Here is a 19,859-nt window from a genome sequence, read left to right on the forward strand (position 1 = left end):
CCGACTTAGCACACTTTAGGTAGTCGGTTTCTTCTTTATCTGCTAAATATAAACGGACAGGAGGCGGCACACGCCTCAAGAATTCTTCAACTAGCACGAGGTTGACGAGTTCTGCAAAGGTAGAGACATGTGCTGCTTCCAGCCATTTCATAAAATATCTCCTTTTGGTATTAGCAAATTCGAGAAAGGTAGTGGTACTTGCCTCCAGGTGGTCACGGAATTTCCTTCGATAACTTTCAGTGGAGAGAAGGTAGGCGTCCAACACTGCTTGTTTCAGAGTCTGGTAGTCATTCTCAGACGCCAAAGTACTGAGTGTAACTGCAGCTCTACTTGTGAGATGTACTCTGAGAAGGGTTGCCCATTGGTCGCTAGGCCAACGAAGTTGATTAGCAAGGGTTTCAAAGGTGGTGAAAAACACATAAACTTCTGTCTCTACGAATGGTGGCATTAACTTACTTGCATGTGAATTATTGAAACTGACAGGAAGACTGGCGGTAGCTTGCTGGCGTTGAGCGAGGTGTGTAGTTTCCAACGCGAATTCTTGTTGACGTCATTCCATAGCCAGAGTTGCTTGCTGTTTGTCATGCTTGCGTTGCATCTCCAATTGGCGTTGTTTTGTTTCAAGCTGTATTCGCTCACTTTCACAGAGTATTGCAAGCTCACGTTCCTTGAGGGCGATTTCACGTTCCTGTTCTTCCTCTCGTATAGCAGCTGCTTCCCTTTGCTGCTCTCGTTCGATCTTGGCAATTTCTAGTTTGAGTTTCATCGTTGCCAAATCAGATTTATCTGCAATAAAGTAAGTTTCGTGAGTCTCAGAGTCTATCTTACCTTCCTCTAAGAGATGATCCAGTAACAGGTTATGTATTTCATTTTTGTTGGCTTGGTAGGGAACTTCTAGTTGATACTCATGTGCAAGAGTTTGTAATTCAGTCCTCTTGGCACGACTTAAGGTCCCTATTTCACCTGCTGGATCTGTACGGAAAGCTTAGAGACGAAACATGGTGAAATTAGCAAATAAGTGCACAACAAATATACTGTTGTGATATGGTGAATGTCAGAAACAGGACAACGTGGCAACTGGTACCTATCCTGTGGAATCGTTAACAATTAATGTTAATTTCAAGATAAATGATTACTAAATCAAGGTCGCAGGAAATCTTGTACCCGGTACTCAATGTAAGAGGATAAGGGCAAGAAAATCCTATTAAATAAGCGAAACTGAGTTTCTGAAACAAATGAAACAGTTAATTGCCTCAAAAGTGAATTAGGTAGTCCAAGAATGTAGGCATACCTTGCCGAGTCTCTATAGGACATAAGCAAGTTTTTCCCACTGAAATTAATATGATACTTACAGAATTAGCGAACTTTTGTGCTCTGAAAAAGAAGGTAATTCCTTACCAATGTAAATATCATCATCTCTGACCGACGTGTAGGGGTGCGAGGTGTCAACTGGTGACGAGAACTGCTACTGAGGTCCCAATTCAGCAACTAAAGTTCGTGCGAGAGGAACTATGGCCCTCTTTATCCTCCTACCGTCGGATTGCAGAAGATTAGGTGCACTTGACCCGGGGACAGACCACAGTACCAGGGTACCAATATGATGATCTGCCGAAAATATGAGAAATATCCTAAGGACAAAAGATGGTAAACACGAGTAATAACACGGAGGGAGAGATGATCAATTAAGAGAATGACTGAGGCCTACAGTCACCACGTAATCCAAAGTTGTCTCACCTTCACCATATGCTACTCTCGGAATGCACAATACACACAGCACCATATGAAAATAAAATTGAATATTGAAAATAGTGAAAAGTTACTTTACCAAAGCCAAATACGCTTACCACAAATTTACGATCTGGTACCAGTACCTGAGTGAAGCATCCCGGACGGCCCCCATGTAATGTGACGGTAAAGCGTTGGTGTTCGGCTGTTTCAAAAGCTGGGGGCAGGGCCTCGTCACATAACAAAAAAAAAAGAGAAGTTTGTCCTTTCGTCTGTGGTAAAATAACCCCACTGAAGAGCAGAGGTGGGCACAATTAACACACTAAGAGGCACCCTGGCAGACCTCCCGTTGTGTTCAAAAGCACCTTCAAAGGATACCAAATCAACAAGACGGTGACTTATACGACAGGCTGGAAGCAGCCGCATCAAATAGCCTGATGGATCAGACAAACCATCAAGAGGCCTGATATCAGAGACCGGGCCAAGGGGACAATGATTCTCGAAATCTTCAACAGGTAAATATCTCTCTTATCTCTGTTCCCAAGAGCACAGCATATAAACTATCGGGACTGTTTTCGATTCTGGTAGTTTAAATGCTTCGGTGATGCTTTGCGTGCATTAAATAATCTGCATGCTTTAAAACTCTGTAATCTAACCTGCCTTAAAAGGAGACATGACAGGTGTTTTGAAAACTAACATCATTGTTCTTGCATACATTGTTTTGAAGGTTCTCATTATTCACCCGACTGTTTTATGCTTGCATTATTGTGCTCTCAAAGTTTCAGATTTTCTGACCCCATTATTCCATGGAATGAATTGGTCATTCATTTCTAAGAAGACATCTGTCTCGTGTTCAGGACTCCTCTTAAGGCTTTTGTTGTCCCATATTAAAAGTAATTAGAATTTATCACAGCTGAATTTCGTGTTATTTTTAGTTACTTTGAAAAACTAGTTTCCGATTTTTGGCATCTACTCCCGAGGCAATTTTCATGCTTAATTTGGTGTCGTCAGTGTAGGATGACATGAAACTGGCTCATATTCCTGAACATGTCTACTTGGAAAATAATGAAATCGAATGTTGAGAGAACTATACCGTGTGGTACCGGGCTTTGAAATTATCTCAGGCTAGACTTTGTTTGGTTTACTACCACTTTCTTTGGTATATTGTTGGTTAGAAAATAGTTAATGCATCTTCATAATTTAAAATGATTTCCTAGACTTTCATTTGTGGGGCTACTAGATGGGTTACCCCAGGCCGACCAGGTGGACAGAGCTGTCCCACACAACCGCAAAGGTCTCCTCCCATATACCCTCAACACACCTTCCTGTCTCTCCCTACGATCACCGTTCCCATCTACCCTCATCCCTAATTATCAAATGCATGCACTGTCTTCTGCTAAGACAGTATATGTAGGTGTACCTGTAGGTGCGGGGTGCCGACGTCCATCTTCTGGGGCTTGTGCGGCCCTAGCTCTGCTTCAGGAGGCTGTGGTTGTTCTTGCTAGGTTGGTTCTTCTCCGACCCTGACCACGGCGGTCTCCGTGTTCGGAGTCCCTGTGCGTTTTTTTACCAACTTCCAAGTAAACTCCGGAACTGGAGCCCCTAGGGCAGTTCGCTGTTGTCTTCAAACTCGCTTTGACAGTTCCTGCGATGGCGTTGGAACCAATCGTATTGGCGATTGGACACAATCTACTTGAGAGGGGTCCAGGACGGACCGAAACGTCGTCGTCCCTTCACCATCTATTGTGTGGTCTGGTCAACATAATTTAGCCACGTTATTGAGACTCATCCAGCATTAAACCAGCATTTAATGCAGCATTTAGACCAGCATTTAACCTGCAATCGTATTGGCATTTGCCTTTCCATTGGAAACTTTCGGAGCCGTAGAAAGGGGGGTGGGGACCTGCTGCATGGATAACAACTTCTCCACCATATCAACCTACCCTGGCTTTGCGCCCTAGAGAAGCCACTCCAGACCGACATCCTGAGCGCAACTCCATAGTCTCCTGAGACTGATAGATGGCTACTACTACACTGTCTTCATCACTTTAAAGAGCTTTACACCATATATACCTAGCCGATTTCCCTGTCTTAATCCCAAGAAACCTTCTCTGTCTCTCTTCACACCCTGACCGATACACAATACACATCCCCACTATCTCCCCCCATATTTATCCTCCTTTTTTTCCCTTCTCACATCACATCCTCCTTCCTCCTTATTTTTCCCCACACTCACAATCCTATCTCCAACACACACAGACACACATGTAACAGTAGAACTGTTAATATAGAAGACATAGATTTAACATGAAATGTTGTAGTTCAAGAGAAGGGAGGATACGCCCTTTTGTAAAAATATGGAGTGAGTTGGTAGTTTACCTGAATAGGCTAGGAAGGGTCATCCGTCCCCACCCCCCCACCCCCCTCGAGTAATTAGAGCTCATTTGTAGAAAACACTAGCGCCACTGAGGCCTGTGTCGAGTCATCAGACTAGGGTAATAATTCAAGTATTAAAGAATTAGTAATAATAATCACTACAAGCTTGTTTGTTAATTCAGGTAAGTTAGTGAAATGCAAGTGCTATTGAATATTATAATTAGTCTGGGTCATGTGTCTAGATAATTCCCAATTGTTCCGGAATAATAAGTCACCTTCAGTGAAGAGTACAGGATTTTTTGTTAGTACTCTCCTTCAAAGATTAATTTCGTAACTGAGCTAGGGTCAGCCTCACAGAGGTCAGTGAAGAAATAAGTCAGTGTGGACTGGGTAGCAACTGGAGGTGGACTGCTCCCCTGGAGCCGAAGCAGAACATTTAGGCCTGGCTGTGGTATTTTAAGGTATCTGTGTCTGAGTTATTGTAGTTGAAGAGTCCACATTATTTGTTGTAGTTAATTATCAATTGCCTCAGTTAGGAATATATTCAGTTTAGGAAGTGTTCAGATACGGCATGTTAATTTTTATTTTAATTGATAGTCTTTGTTTAATAAAAATTTGTTTAGAATTGATGGTGTTTAGTGGAATTTCCCCCAACTGTTATTATACTTTCTATTGATGGGCTCAAGCCTCATGTTGGGACTAGCACCCTCTGCAAGCCTGCAAGCAGTTATTTAATTCCTCACATAAACCCTTTGTACTTTGATTTAATTCCACACTTAACGTAAATCTTATCCCTCCATCTCTGATAACTGGGGATCCATTTTCGGGGTTTATGCCTGATTGATGGTATCCTGGTTCACCGTCAATTGAGGGACTTACTAAGTGGGTAGATGTAGCAGGCGGCGGCAACTAAATCAGAGTTTGTAGTGCAGTATCGAAAGGTACAGTATCCTCGAGCCGTGATATCTAAATGATCAAACGTTTAGATCTCGAGGAGTTCAACTGAAGCATAGTCTGCAGGTTTTACTTAATAACGACCAGCATTTAACCAGTAAATGACGTTAAAGACTGGCCCCCGTTACTCATAGGACACAGGGATTTATTACTCGAAGCGCTTATCCAAGTGATTTATTTATTCTTTGTGTTATCATAGAAATAATGGAAGGTGCAGTGAAGGAACTGATGGATCTATATGGAGCTCTGAAGACAGAGTCGGAATCGCTGCAAGAGGAGCTAAGGTAGATAAAACAATGTGTCTATCTTCAAGAGGAAGCAAAGTTGGAGAGAAGCATTAGGAAACCTTCGTCTTGGAGTGTTGCAAAGGACAGGGGACTTAAGATAACTTTGACTTGGTCGCCTACAGCTGTCCTAAAGACCTCAAACTCATTAACCGTGCTTGAAGACGAGTGCTGTAGGAAGACTGCAGTTCGCTCGAAAGGAAAGGCACCGAAGGGAGCGCCGGTAAAGGAAGTAGCTCAAGGGATTTTGGTTGTTGGTGATTCCCAGGTGAGGTTTGGCTTTTAGATAGAAATTTTTATGCCAGAGAAAGTGGAAACAAGTTAAAGGTTTGATATCCTGGAGCAGGATTGAGGATATTGTGGACAACATGAATGATATTATTGCTGGAAATGGGAACAAACTCATTATTTGTATCAGTACCAGTAGAAATTATGTAGGACGAGATAGTAGTGAGCACTGATACATAAGTTTAAGACAGCCATAAAATTTATTTAGAGCAAGGAAGGAATCTCGATCATATATGGGGTCCCGGAAGTACAGTCCGGTTCGTTCGCAACGCACAATCGAGAATTCCGGGTTCGATTCCCGGGCGGGACAAAAATGGATGGGCACATTTATTTTCACCCAATACCTCTGTTCACCCAGCAGTTTGCAGGTATTCAGAAGTTAGTCTGCTTGTTGTGGGGTTGCATCCTGGGCGGAGTCAGTAATTCGGCCTTTGGAAGGGAACCTCTATTGAGGCAAACATATATGAATACACTCTGGCTTCCTGTCCCGCAACACAGTGAATTATTATTATTAATTATTATTATAGGTGGCATTCTTCCAAGAAAGGAAGTTAGAAATGAATGGTTGTTGACGGCACTTGGTGTCAATTACCGACTGCAAAAATATAGTAAATCAAATGGAATATCATTCATTAATAACTGGGACTAATTATATGGAAGAAATGACATGTATGCTCGAGATGGGTTTCATTTATCTAGGGCTGGGGTTGTTGCTGTTACCAGCTCGGTGGAATCTGTGGGTGGAGGGGTTTGTTTGGGTTAAAATTGTTGGTAGATAATGGTCAATCTATAGTAGAGACATAATAGTGTAAATATATCGCCTGGACATACCAGACATACTAGAGTTTGTATGTCGCCAGGATACAGTTGATATTCTGGAGTTATTATGTTGACAGGACACACCAAATATACTGGTGTTAGTATGTCGCCAGGACATACTAGCCATTCTAATGTTAGTCTGTCGCCAGGACACTAGACCTGGCACATCAGGACTCATCATCAAGAAGAGCCTCACCACAACTGGATACCCAGCTGAGAGAGAGTGTAATGGTATATGCAAACCATAGCCCCTTTCCCCTTCCCCCTTTCTCTTCTCCATCCTCTTCCCCTTCCCTTCCCTCGCTTCCTTCCCTCCCTTTGGGTTATCCCTGCCTTTTGTCACGGTCTGACCCTCGTGGTCAATAACAGTTTGAAGCCACTTGCTCCCTTCGCTCTCCTGTCCATCTGTCCAGTGACGAATTGATAATAGTACCCCAGGGCCAATAAACTTGTTATCTCAAGTTACACATGGGTGCCAGCCGGCATTTCCACAGGAAAGTCGTTGGTGCCTTCCCAGTTTTTGGAGTTTCTGTCAAGAGGAATTGACCCTTATGGTCAAGCCTGATCCGGATTGGTTGAAGACATGTAGGCCTGTGGAGGCGGGGCCTCACAGGGTAGTGCCTGTCCAGCCCATTGGCCCGGACTCTAAATCACCTAGTTATGTTTAAATCCATTGGACATAGGCTTGGGATAGGCGGAGTTAATTTGGGCCTAGGAACTAGGGGGGGTGGAGCCTGTCCCACTGGTAGCGTTTTTAATAGTGTTAGTGTGTCGTGGGGCCTCAACTGAGGTACAGGTCAGGTGACCTGCGGGCAGCCAATCAACATCCTTTGGCAAGCTGCAGTATTGAAGGTAATTGTGCCCTTGAGTTATGTAATATTAGTATTACATTCCATTGCCTCGTAGGTTTTTTTTTAGAGTAGGCTGTGTTTCAATTTTGATTTAAATATACGGGTTCCAATAATAAAGTAATTTTAATGTATTTGTGTTTAGTTCTCTGTTCCCTTTGATTAATGACGGTGTTATTCATTCTTGTGATTTTCATTTGCTGTACTAGAAATTCCCCTGTGTTCTCCATCTTGGAAATAGTAAAGTCGCTCTAGAATCTCCCGTTCAGTTCAGTAAGATTTCAGTATTAATCCATTAAGATTCATTTACGTACCCTTTAAGTTCCCTGATTATTGAGTCCCTTCCTTCCTAGGGAACCAGTAATTTTAGACACATTCATTTATGTTTGGAAGGTGGTGGCAGTGTTTAATGATTTATTATTTTTTTTTTTGTTATAAATTAATAACCCTTGTTCTTGATGTACCTTCCTCATTTAATATTCCTTTTATATTCGTGGCAGTCAAGTGAGGGGTCATACTGGACTGTAACAGTGTTAAGCTGGGGTATTGGATGAAGGAAAGGGTAGAGAAAGAGAGTTACAGCAAGGGTAGCGTTCAGAACGATTACAAAGGTTCACATGGTTATTACAATGGTAGCAGCGGTGTTTTCAATAAATTCTTGATGATTATTGAAGCCTCACACGTCTGTCCGTTCGGTTATGCTGAGTGGTGAGAGTTCAGCCAGGTGCAACGAGCTAGGTCGACGGTAATCCTATGTGGTGCGATTCTCATAGAGTAGGCGATTCTTGTGTCGTGAAGAGCTGGTAAGTTTAATTACAGGCACTTAAGTGTATGCGCTAAGCAGGCAGTTTAGAGTGGAGGACGCCTTGGGTAGTTGGAAAGGATATTATTTACTCGACCCTCTGCAACTACGGACAAGGGTGCTGCGTGGTGGTTTTCGCAGCAACAATTCTAGGTGTTGAATTGTCGGGGTGGGGAAGTATTAGGACGCTAATTATGATCCCCGAGGGCGTGTTAGACGACCCAATCGCTAGATTTTTACGGTACAGCCATGAAGGTACCAAGAGTTCACTGAGGGATGGCCTAGTAGATTCTCTAGCATCGGAATTACAGTGGTGTCAGACAGATCCGTCGGTTGTTCCGCTATCTAGTCTAACCGTTGACTGCGAAGGACAGGATTATTTTGTACTGTCGGGATCTAGGTGGATGTGGTTACCTAGGCTTGGAAAAGCGACAGGGCGGGCCGGGACGGGACGGTTATAGGTTAAATCGAGATTTCCTTAAGTACTAAATTAAGTTCCCTGCATATTAAGTTCCCTTTCAAGTTAAGTATCCCCTCGTTAGTTAAGTGTTCCTCTTTGTTTAAGTAATTCTCGTATATAAGTGTTATTATTTTCTAAGTATTTTTTTACATTTTTAAGTCTGGAGTTTTTGTTTTCATGTTGTGCAGTATTAATTCTCTGAGCGAATTATTAAGGTGAGTGGTTTTACTGTTTTCAAGTGAAGTGAAGTGCAGTGCATTAAAGTGAATTCAGTTAAAGACTTAATGAAAATCATGGAAAATTTTTGTGACGACATTTTTTAAAGTCGCTTGGAAAATCTCAGTTTTGGGAATAAATTCTAGTTTTGTTTCTAGCCATACGTTCATCGGGTCGTCAGTGTTAATTCAAGTGTGCGATTAAAGTGATCCGAATTAGAACTTTGAGAGACCAAAAGTCGATTTTTGGTCATTTAAGCGAATTAGCGTTGGGACTCTGAATTTTTCTTGCGGTTTTACTCGGCGCTCAGTGGAACAGCGGTCTGTAATTGTTTGCGCTCTCCCAAGTGTCTAGTGAGCGTTATATTCGGGTAAAGTAACAAGTCAACTACGCGCCAGTATTTAATTTGTAATTTTGGGAAAATAATTACTAATTTTTAATTCAGCGCGACTCGGTAGCTGTGAGTGTCGCGGCTATCAGTGTTAATCTCTCAGTATTCTACAATGCGACCGGCGGTCAATAAGTGTATACTATGTAAATATCATCGAGTGTATACTATGTAAATATAATCGAGGTCATATTCATATTGAATATGACCTCATAGATTTAAATCTAAGAATCGATTAGGAAGGGTGGCAACAAATGGTACTTCCGGTTTGGACACACGAAACATTTTTCCAAGGATTGAGGTTATGAAACGTTTTGTGTTTTTACTGGAGGTTATTGATGAAACCAAATCGTGTGCTAAAATTTCACCCTGATCCGATGACGGGTCTTGAAGTTACGTTGTGGGGTGAAAATGGTTTTTATCAATGAATGGACAATGTATGCAGACGCACCCTCCCCAATACCCCATCCTTACCCAAGCACCTCTCCCTGCCTACAACCCTCAACCTCATACCTCCCTTACCCAAGCACCCCTCCCTGCCTACAACCCTCAACCTCATACCCTCCTTACCCAGGCTCCCCTTCCTGCCTACAACCCCCCAACATCAAACCCTCCCTACCTACAACCCCGTTCCCCAACCTTACCTCCAGGCCAACCCATGTCCACCCCAATCCCTAGCAGACCCATACCAACCCCAGCCAAATACCACCCAAACCCTTGTCGACGCGTTATTGGAATTGTGGAAAACTACATTTCCCTCTCAACTCCCACCCTTACAACTCCATGTTTACAACCCCCCCCTCCACAACCCACCCCCGGCCTGCCCTCACCCTCCTTCTTATCCCCCCAACCCATCAAACCAACCCCTCCGGTTGCCCACCCTACCCCCCTCCATTAATCCTACACCATGCTCCTCACCTCCCCTGCACCCCTCTTCCCTCCCAACCCCCATTCCTAGTGTCGCCTCTACAGAAGTTGCTGGGGAATGTAGCCAGCGGGCTTCTGGGACGCGTAAAATTGGTGACGAAATTTGTTGGAGGTGTCATGGCCGAGGCCATTACAGGTATGTGTGCACGAGCACACTGGTCAAGGGTGACCCAGAACAGATCAGTACGGTGGCTGGCAGACCTACGTTGGAGATGACGGTTGAAGGTGTGAGATTGACAGTTTTTGTGGACACCGGAAGTCAAGCAGCTCTCATTAAAAAGTCAGCCTTCAGCACACTTAAAGAGACACGCCTTAAGCGTTGTGGGAAGCATTTAACAGCAGTGAATGGTCAACATATTAATATCTTGGGCCAGGGTACTCTTAATTTTGAAGTGGGTAAGGGGGAAGCTTACCCACACAACTGCACGATTGTCGAGAATTGTGCATTCCCTGGCCAGATTTTATTGGGAATGGATTTTCTGGGACGAGTTAACTTTTCTTTGTCTGCTCAAGAGGGAGCAAGGAAGTGCAGATTGAAGTTGGGCCAGGTACTTTATCCCATTAAAATGGTAGATCATCCTCCAGTAATTGCTTCCATTAGCAAGAAACAAAAGTACAACATTCGCTACCCTAAGTTGTTGTTTAAGTCTCTTCCAGACACATAAGAAATCATGTGGGTTACATGCCTTGGTGATACAATGTTGCCCACCCCATTCAATTAAATTCATTAAAGTATCAGTGAGACGTCACATTGCACCAGGTACCACCCTTCAGGTGGCTGGGAGATGTGACAGGTTGTTGATCCCTCATCATTTGATCACAGTGCTTGATAAAGGTGCCCTTATTCCACTTGTCAATCTCTCGCACAAAACCTATCGTTTCAGGGCAGGTGATAGGGTGTCTCAGGCTACAATTGTAGATATACAGGAATTTTTCAGTATCAAAGCCAGGAGGAGATGCCAGCCACCATAGCACAATGTAGTGCGCTGAATGTTACAGATAGTAGTACACAGGGGAACACAAGACCGAGACAGGGCAAAGTAGTAATACTCAGGAAGTTGATAAGTTAATCTCGGCTCTGGATTTGCAACATGTGCAACAGTCAGATGGGAAACTTTTGAGAGGAATTTTACGTAAATTCCCTAGACTGTTTGCAACAGAAGACGATCAAATCGGGCTTCTGGATAGGATCAAGCATGTTATTCCTAGAGGCGATCATCCTCCTATTTACACCCGTCAATGGAGGCTTCCGGAACGGGCGAAGGAATTAGGAATGAGTGTCAGAAGATGTTGAGACAGAAATGTGATAGAGCCTAGTACATCACCATGGTTGTCGTCAGTAGTGTTGGTACGTAAACCGGATGGTAGTTATAGGTTTTGTGTTGACTACCGAAAGATCAACGAAATTACTAAAGGTGATGTGTATCCTTTGCCACGGATACAAGAAATAATAGATCAGTTTGGGGCAGCCAAATACTTTTCCACTCTGGATGCGAAATCTGCGTATTGGGCAATCCCAGTCGCTGAGAAGGATAGAGAGAAGACCGCCTTCTCTGATGGGGTTCATACTTATCAATTCAAGCGGATGCTTTTCGGGTTAAACACAGCGCCTTCATCATTTCAGAGGGCAATAAATTACATCTTAAACCCAGTATTGGGAAGGCACTTATTAGCGTACCTGGATGATGTGGTTATCTACTACAGGACGTTTGATGAGCACTTGCGAGATTTGACTGAGACGTTGACACTGTTAAATAAGGCGGGGTTCAAACTTAATGTGAGTAAGTGCACCCTGGCATCTCACAAATTCAAGTTTCTTGGATTCCAGGTGAGCACAGATGGTATCCGACCTAACCCCCGACTCCTGTCGTGCCATTGCTGACATGCCTACTCCTAAGACAGCAAAGGATGTTCGAAGGTTTCTGGGGGCAGCCGGATATTTCCGTCGCCACATTGAGGGTTTTGGAAGTACAACAACACCGTTAACTGAGCTCACTAGAAAAATGTTAAATTCATTTGGAAACCTGAGCATGATAACGCTTATGCAAAATTAAAAAGTCAACTCATTACAACCCCAGTCTTGGCAGTGCCTGATTTCGATACGGAGTGGGAAGTACACACTGACGCCAGTGGCATAGCTATTGGTGGGTGCTTAATGCAACGTGATAATGACAATCTTCCTCACCCAATAGCATATTTCAGCAGGAAGGTCAAGGGTCCGGAGGTCCGCTATTCTGCAACGGATAGGGAAGCTTTGGCTGTGGTAGAAAGTGTCAGGTACTTTGAACCGTATCTTTTCCAACGTTACTTTGTCATTTATACAGATCACAGGGCTTTAACTCATATTTTTAAGAAAAGAACTAAGTGCCCTCGCATGTCACGTTGGTCTCATGAACTAGCTGCTCACTCATTCCAAATACTTTACAAGCCTGGCCCATAACATGTTGTACCAGACACTTTGAGTAGAAACATTGCTACTATTAATGTAAATCTTAATATTGAAAATATTTCCAGTGAGAAAATGCGAAAATTCGAGATGAACGAACCGAGGTGGAAGGAAATTATTGAACGTTTGGAGGGAGGAAAATATCCGTCGAAGAAACGTAATCTAGCGATTCGTGATTTTGAAATGAGGGATGGTGTCTTATTTTATGTAAAGGGACAGAAGGATCGTGCAGTTTTTCAGCTGGTTATCCCAGAGGTGTTGAAGAAGTCGGCGCTGAAACTCGCACATACGTCTAAGATTGCAGGTCATCCGGGGATTTTTAAAACTCACATGAAAGCCAAGTCACTCTTTTTCTTCCCCGGTATGTTAACAGAGGTCATTAACTTCGTTAAGTCCTGTGGTCACTGCCAAAGGAGGAAAGGTACCCTTAAGGTACAAGCTCCATTGCAAGAATTCCCAGAAATTTTGGAACCTTTAGATCGGGTGGGGGCTGATCTGATTGATCTGCATCACAGTCATTCAGGAAACCGTTACGTATTGGTGTTGGTAGACCACCTTTCCAGGTACACCACACTGATTGCATTGCCTCAGAAAGATTCACGAACTGTTGCAAAGGCGTTCTTAGATAGGTTCGTCACTGTATTCGGTCCCCCTAAAGTGTTAGTTTCTAACCGAGGTCAGGAATTTAATGGGAATATTTTTAGAGAAGTATGTAAAATTGTAGAAACCACTTCAGCATTCACCACGGCTTATCACCCTCAGGCTAACGGCATGACAGAACGGACGAACCGGTCAGTTAGAGATATGCTTGCAATTCTTGCAGAGCATGATGCGAATGCGTGGGACGAACAGCTCCCCTATGTCCAGATGGCTCTGAACACTGCCATCCACCAGTCCATTAATACCCAACCCCTTTTGCTGTTCACAGGTCATTCATGTAATTTCCCGTCAGGTCTGCTTAACAGTCATAATATTGTATATGGGGAAGATTACCCATCAGAAGTTTTAAATAAAATGAAAAATGCATGGAGAATTACAGCAAGGGTTTCCAAGACAGCACGAGACCTCTATGCTCAGCATTATGACAAAAAGGTACGACCTCTTGAGTTGAAAGTCGGGAGTATTGTGTTGAGAGTTAATGAGGCGGCTCCCGCCAATCAAAGTAGGAAACTTGCACCTAGATGGCGTGGCCCTTACCGAGTAATTGAAAGAAAAGGTCCGGTTAATTTTGTTATTAAAGGTATTTTTGAAGACCAAGTTGAGAGAACGATTCATATTAATAAATTAAAACCTTATCATGCATGGGAGGAACTAGAGCTGCCTTCAGCGATTCTAATTCCTGACCTGTCTAATGATGCAAGTGCTGAGTCAGATGATGAGGATGACCTTCTGTCAGCTCTCATCAGTAGTCAAGTTCAATCTTGTCACCCCATGGTAACAAGGTCGCGGGCTGTACAGTAAATTGTTAATGATCTTCCCTAGTCAGGTTTAGTAAAAATCATAATAATTATCCTGTAGAGGCAATGGTGTGTATTTACTGGTGTTCATGACTCAGGTAGCATACTTGCCTTGCTCTGGGGTTTTCAACTTCCTATACCTCAGAGTAATATCCATGCTTCCGCCATTTGTTGTTGTCTGTCTTTCTCAGGTCTGATGGTACACCAGTTCCAGCCTCCCAGTCACACGTGAACCAAGGATCGAGATGAGCAGGTCTGGGGATGACCCACCTGGCTGATAAGATCGGGGTCTGAGGCACGTTACATAAAGTCCTCCCCCTTGTGCCACGTAACTCGTCAATTGGTTATCCGGAAAGGGTGACTGGTGTACAGTCACCCGGCCGACACCTCCCGTCACTAACGAGGTTGTCCCAGTCCAGCCATGCTGTCGTCACGGAGCAGAGTCCAGTCACCATCACAGCCGTAGGCTAGCTGTCTCAAAGTCAGCAACCAAGCCCACCAGCCGCGTAGTCAAGACTGCGGGAAAACCGGAAGTGGAAGACGATTGGTCTATGAAGAAGAACGCTAATTGCAACGATTTGTCACCTCTCTCAAAACCTGCGGTTGCGTCGTCTGTGGAAACCAAGATGCAACGCGGTGGTCTCGGGTACGAACAGCACTACCCCTACAGAGTGCTGCTGAATCGCCAGATGAGGTACAACCCTGTACCTTGGCCCAAGCTCAGCTGCACGAGGGGTTGCATGGAAGGTGTACCGGCCCAGTAGTACCGGGATAACAAGTAAACGCCGGTAGATGACGTCGTCCAGGAGCTGAAGCAGGGCCCACCTGTCCTGTCACCATGCCATCCTCTTCAACGCCACTCGAACCTCACTACCAACGCGAGACATCGTGACACGTCGAAGCTGTGCCCTACTGTGGCAGCCATGGTTAACAACAACTCATCAGGAATGTATGGGAGCGATAAGAAGAGGTGAACCCGGGATCCTGTTAGCGGGGTCCACCTGAGCTGACAGCTGTCACTCAAGTCAGGTGCGGGTAGTACGAGACCCCCTGTACTGTCCGTAGTTGGCCGAGGCCAGAAATGGAACTTCCAGATGACCAGGATCTTCAAGCAACATGAGGTAGTCGCCGGAATCTACAGCAACGAGATGTCACCAGGAAAGAACTATAGAACTTCTTTATAGAAAAGTTAATATAAAAAGGAAAACGGTGTAAACTCGGAACAATTAGTTCAACTTTTAATTTCCCATCTGATAGTAAAGCACCTACTGTTACGGTGCCCTCTCCTATTTCTTCCGTTTGCCGGCTTAAAGAGTCATATCAGCTCTCCCTACTGATTCTCTGAGTTTCAGGGAGTCTATTGACATATGTGGCGACCAGACCGGCTGCCATTTAATGGAAGGAAGTTACCTTATAAGTTGTAAATAAAGTGAAATGGCGCCCTGATATAAAATGAAACAGTATCCCCTACGGCAGATATGACCTTTTGGAAGGGACATTAGCCGATCGCGGATTGGCCAACGTGGGTCGCGGGCGACCAATCAGGGCCCGCCATGACGTCACCGAGTGCCCCGGGCGGCGCCAACGTCAGAGTTGTTCTGACCTTGGAAGCGACAGGACGCGCCTCGGTCTGCTCCCAAGGATTGGAGGCTCTGCAAGCCTTGTTCGGTGGATTGAGCTGGCCATCGCAGCCCATCATAGTTATTGGAGACCCTGCGCTTCTAGGAAGCAAATGAGGAACCAAGTTCAGTGAGCAGAGAAGTGCCAAACTTGGAAAATAGTCGGCGACGACGCTGGGCGGCGCCGCTGGCTGGACGTTGAGGTCTGGAAGGTGGGCGGGCAGGCCTAGCTGTGACTGGGGTCACATCCACTGAGAATCTTGGAAGGACGACACCGTGCCTAGGACAAGGAGCAACGCCTTGTGGGAGAGGCGAGTGTGGGGAAAAATAGTGATTAGCTCAGCACCCATCGATGAACCAGGATTGGGGCAGCTGAATCTCAGGGATTGGAACGGCGACGACGCGAAGGCTCCACGACACCTGAGGACCTGTGGAACGCCCTGGATCGTCAAGGATCGACCCAAGGAAGCGTGGGAACCTCACACCATCGAGGGACAGGCGTCGTGAGCCAGGAGTGTAAGGTAGATCATTTTCCCTCCCATTACCCCTTGTATGAGTAGGCTAGTTAGGCCACAATATTTACCTGTGTATGTGGCAGCAAGACTTTATTACTTTAATAGTAGAATAGGCTGCAAAGCAGCTTGTGTCCAGGACTGTCAGAGAGGACAGTGTGTATGGATGGCAGGACAGTGAAGAAGAGGTGCCGACGTGGTGAAGAGGCCCTCCTGTGAGAGTGTGAGACTCCTGTCTTCCAGCCCAGTTGAAGGAGTGTTGGAGGTCGTGGAAGAAGAGGCTGAGGATCTCCAGACTCATTATCCATATTCCATATTCATGTATCACTTGTGATTGTGTGTGTGTGTTCATGTAATTTGCATCAGTAAATCCACACATTTTATTACTGTGTTTGAGTGTGCCTCCATTTATGATATTTCTCTATGAGCATACATTTCTGGCTACAAACAATATATAATACACCCACTGAACTGCGTTGCTGGGGCGCAGATATAATAACCCAGCTGGCGACCTTGCTAAGAGGAAGATAGAGAAGACAGGCGGGAAAGGAGTTCCTGCAACCTTTTTTTTTGTCTGGCAGGCAAGACTCAGGGAGGTTATGGTTATAGGTAAGCCTGAGTCTTCCTTCACTCCCCCACGGGTCTAGGCCGGAACTGTTAACAGCAGTTTCCCCGTGTTTGACTGAAGGGCTTCCAGGGTGAATCAGTGGCACCCCTTTGTGGTGGAAGCAAAGACCTGCGGAGGTGGGCATTGTTGGTCCTCTCTTGTGTGACCAAGGAGTCTCCGGTGAATCCAGGGAGTCGGAGGGGCTGAGTATTTGGGACTTTGAGCCCCTAGCAGCCGAGTGTTAGCAGAGCCCCGGACCGCCCACCCCCACGTGACACTACACACCTTTGGAAACTTCTCTGGAACAGTATTAAATGTTGAAAACTAGAACTAGTGAAATAGAGAAATAAATCTAGAAAGTGAACATCTAGAAAATTATTACTAGAAAATTACCCTGTCTCTAGATAAGTTGTATGAGTGAACTGGTTTGAGAACCATCTAGTAGGGTCTCTAGGAACGTTGATCTGTGGGGAACTTTATCTAGATTTTTCTAGATCCTAGAGACTGATAGTTATATATATATATATATATATATTTTTTTGTGGTTTATTGAACAATAAGGGTGTGGTACACAGTCTGGAAAATGTGTTCACCCGCTGTTGTTGTGGACTTGGGTATGAACTCTGGGATATTAAGAGTTAAGGGACTCGTATCCAGTGTGTTGTTGTTGGTTAAGAGACATGTCTGTGGACATTGAATTTTTTTATTTTTTTTTATTTTTTTGTGTATTTTCTTTAGATTTTAAGGATCTAGATACGCTGTGGTGGGCAGTTGCCACAGGTGTGGAGTGGAACACTAGGTCCCTGAGAGGTAGTGTTCCTCTATTTTGATATATATTTTTTAAATTTTTTAATGACATTGATTTTGTTTTAATGTTTCTATGTGATGTGTTTAATCTTTATTCCAGGTGGAATACTAGGATAGCTGAAGGTTATCGGCTGATTTTAGCTAGTTGGTAATTGTTAGGTTTGGATTTTTCCAGTTATTTGTTAATATATCAAAACAGGTATAGGATGTTTTGTCTTCCAGGTAGTTGGAAGGGTACAGGGCTGCATCCACGTGGACAGCCAGGATTATAGGGACGGTCTCTGTCCTTATGTTTTATGTATTATTACTGTGTTTGTTATGTATGTATACATGCTGGGGCACACCTTTTGGGGGTGCTATTATTTGTTTTGGAGGATTGTATGGAATTATCTAGGATTAGATAATTATTTTTGTTTTGTTGTGAGGCATTGGGTCATTTATTGTTGAGTTAAATGTTGTTTTTTGTTTTAATGATTAGGATAGGGCAGGATTTATGGATTAGAATTTCGTGCTTTAAACTTCTTTACACACAAATTTCTTAATTTTCGAAGAGAGGGAGTTGTAATGGTATATGCACACCATAGCCCCTTTCCCCTTTCCCCGTTTCCCTTCCCCCTTTCTCTTCTCTTTCCTCTTTCCCTTCCCTTCCCTCGCTTCCTTCCCTCCCTTTGGGTTATCCCAGCCTTTTGTCACGGTCTGACCCTCGTGGTCAATAACAGTTTGAAGCCACTTGCTCCCATCGCTCTCCTGTCCATCTGTCCAGTGACGAATTGAAAATAGTACCCCAGGGCCAATAAACTTGTGATCTCAAGTTACACGTGGGTGCCCAGCCGGCATTCCCACAGGAAAGTCGTTGGTGCCTTTCCAGTTTTTGGAGTTTCTATCAAGAGGAATTGACCCTTATGGTCAAGCCTGATCCGGATTGGTTGAAGACATGTAGGCCTGTGGAGGCGGGGCCTCACAGGGTAGTGCCTGTCCAGCCCATTGGCCCGGATTCTAAATCACCTAGTTATGTTTAAATCCATTGGACATAGGCTTGGGATAGGCGGAGTTAATTTGGGCCTAGGAACTAGGGGGTGGAGCCTGTCCCACTGGTAGCGTTTTTAATAGTGTTAGTGTGTCGTGGGGCCTCAACTGAGGTACAGGTCAGGTGACATGCGGGCAGCCAATCAACATCCTTTGGCAAGCTGCAGTATTGAAGGTAATTGTGCCCTTGAGTTATGTAATATTAGTATTACATTCCATTGCCTCGTAGGTTTTTTTTTAGAGTAGGCTATGTTTCAATTTTGATTTAAATATACGGGTTCCAATAATAAAGTAATTTTAATGTATTTGTGTTTAGTTCTCTGTTCCCTTTGATTAATGACTGTGTTATTCATTCTTGTGATTTTCATTTGCTGTGCTAGAAATTCCCCTGTGTTCTCCATCTTGGAAATAGTAAAGTCGCTCTAGAATCTCCCGTTCAGTTCAGTAAGATTACAGTATTAATCCATTAAGATTCGTTTACGTACCCTTTAAGTTCCCTGATTATTGAGTCCCTTCCTTCCTAGGGAACCAGTAATTTTAGACACATTCATTTATGTTTGGAAGGTGGTGGCAGTGTTTAATGATTTATTATTATTTTTTTATGAATTAATAACCCTTGTCCTTGATGTATCTTCCTCATATATTATTCCTCTTATATTCGTTGCAGTCCAGTGAGGGGTCATACTGGATTGTAACAGTGTTAAGCTGGGGTATTGAGTGAAGAGAGAAAGAGAATTACAACAGGGATAGCGTTCAGAACCTTACGAGAGTTCAGGGTTATTACAAGAGCCCCGTTACCTAACGCCCAGTAACTCTGATGCTCTTACAGGTCACCCAGATGGTATCACAGTGAACCCCTGGAAGAATGGCAAGCAGTTGATATATGTGTGTAACAAGCCTGGCTAACACCTACATTGACTTCAGTGTTGCACAACCAGGTGGCGTTAACATTCACAGGGAATCAGCAAAATCCCGTAGGTACAGAGAACTAGATCACCAGTACAATTTTGTCCCCATTGCTTCTGAGACACTCGGCGCCTGAGGTAAGAGTGCTACCAATTTTTTGTAGGAACAGGGTTCAAGGCTAATTGAAACAACAAAAGACTGTAGAGCTACCAGCTTCCTTTTCCAGTGCCTCAGCGTGGCAATACAGACAGGAAACACTGCAGACACTGCATTCAGGGTTCCTGCGCGCCATCTGAGGAGCTGGAGGAACTCGACAACTTATGATAATCATCGTTGTCCCATATATATAACTCCTTTTTTTTAACAAAGTTTAAAAAAAAACAAATATATAT

Source organism: Procambarus clarkii, chromosome 3, assembly GCF_040958095.1.
Source record: "Procambarus clarkii isolate CNS0578487 chromosome 3, FALCON_Pclarkii_2.0, whole genome shotgun sequence".
NCBI classification, from domain to species: Eukaryota; Metazoa; Arthropoda; class Malacostraca; order Decapoda; family Cambaridae; genus Procambarus; species Procambarus clarkii.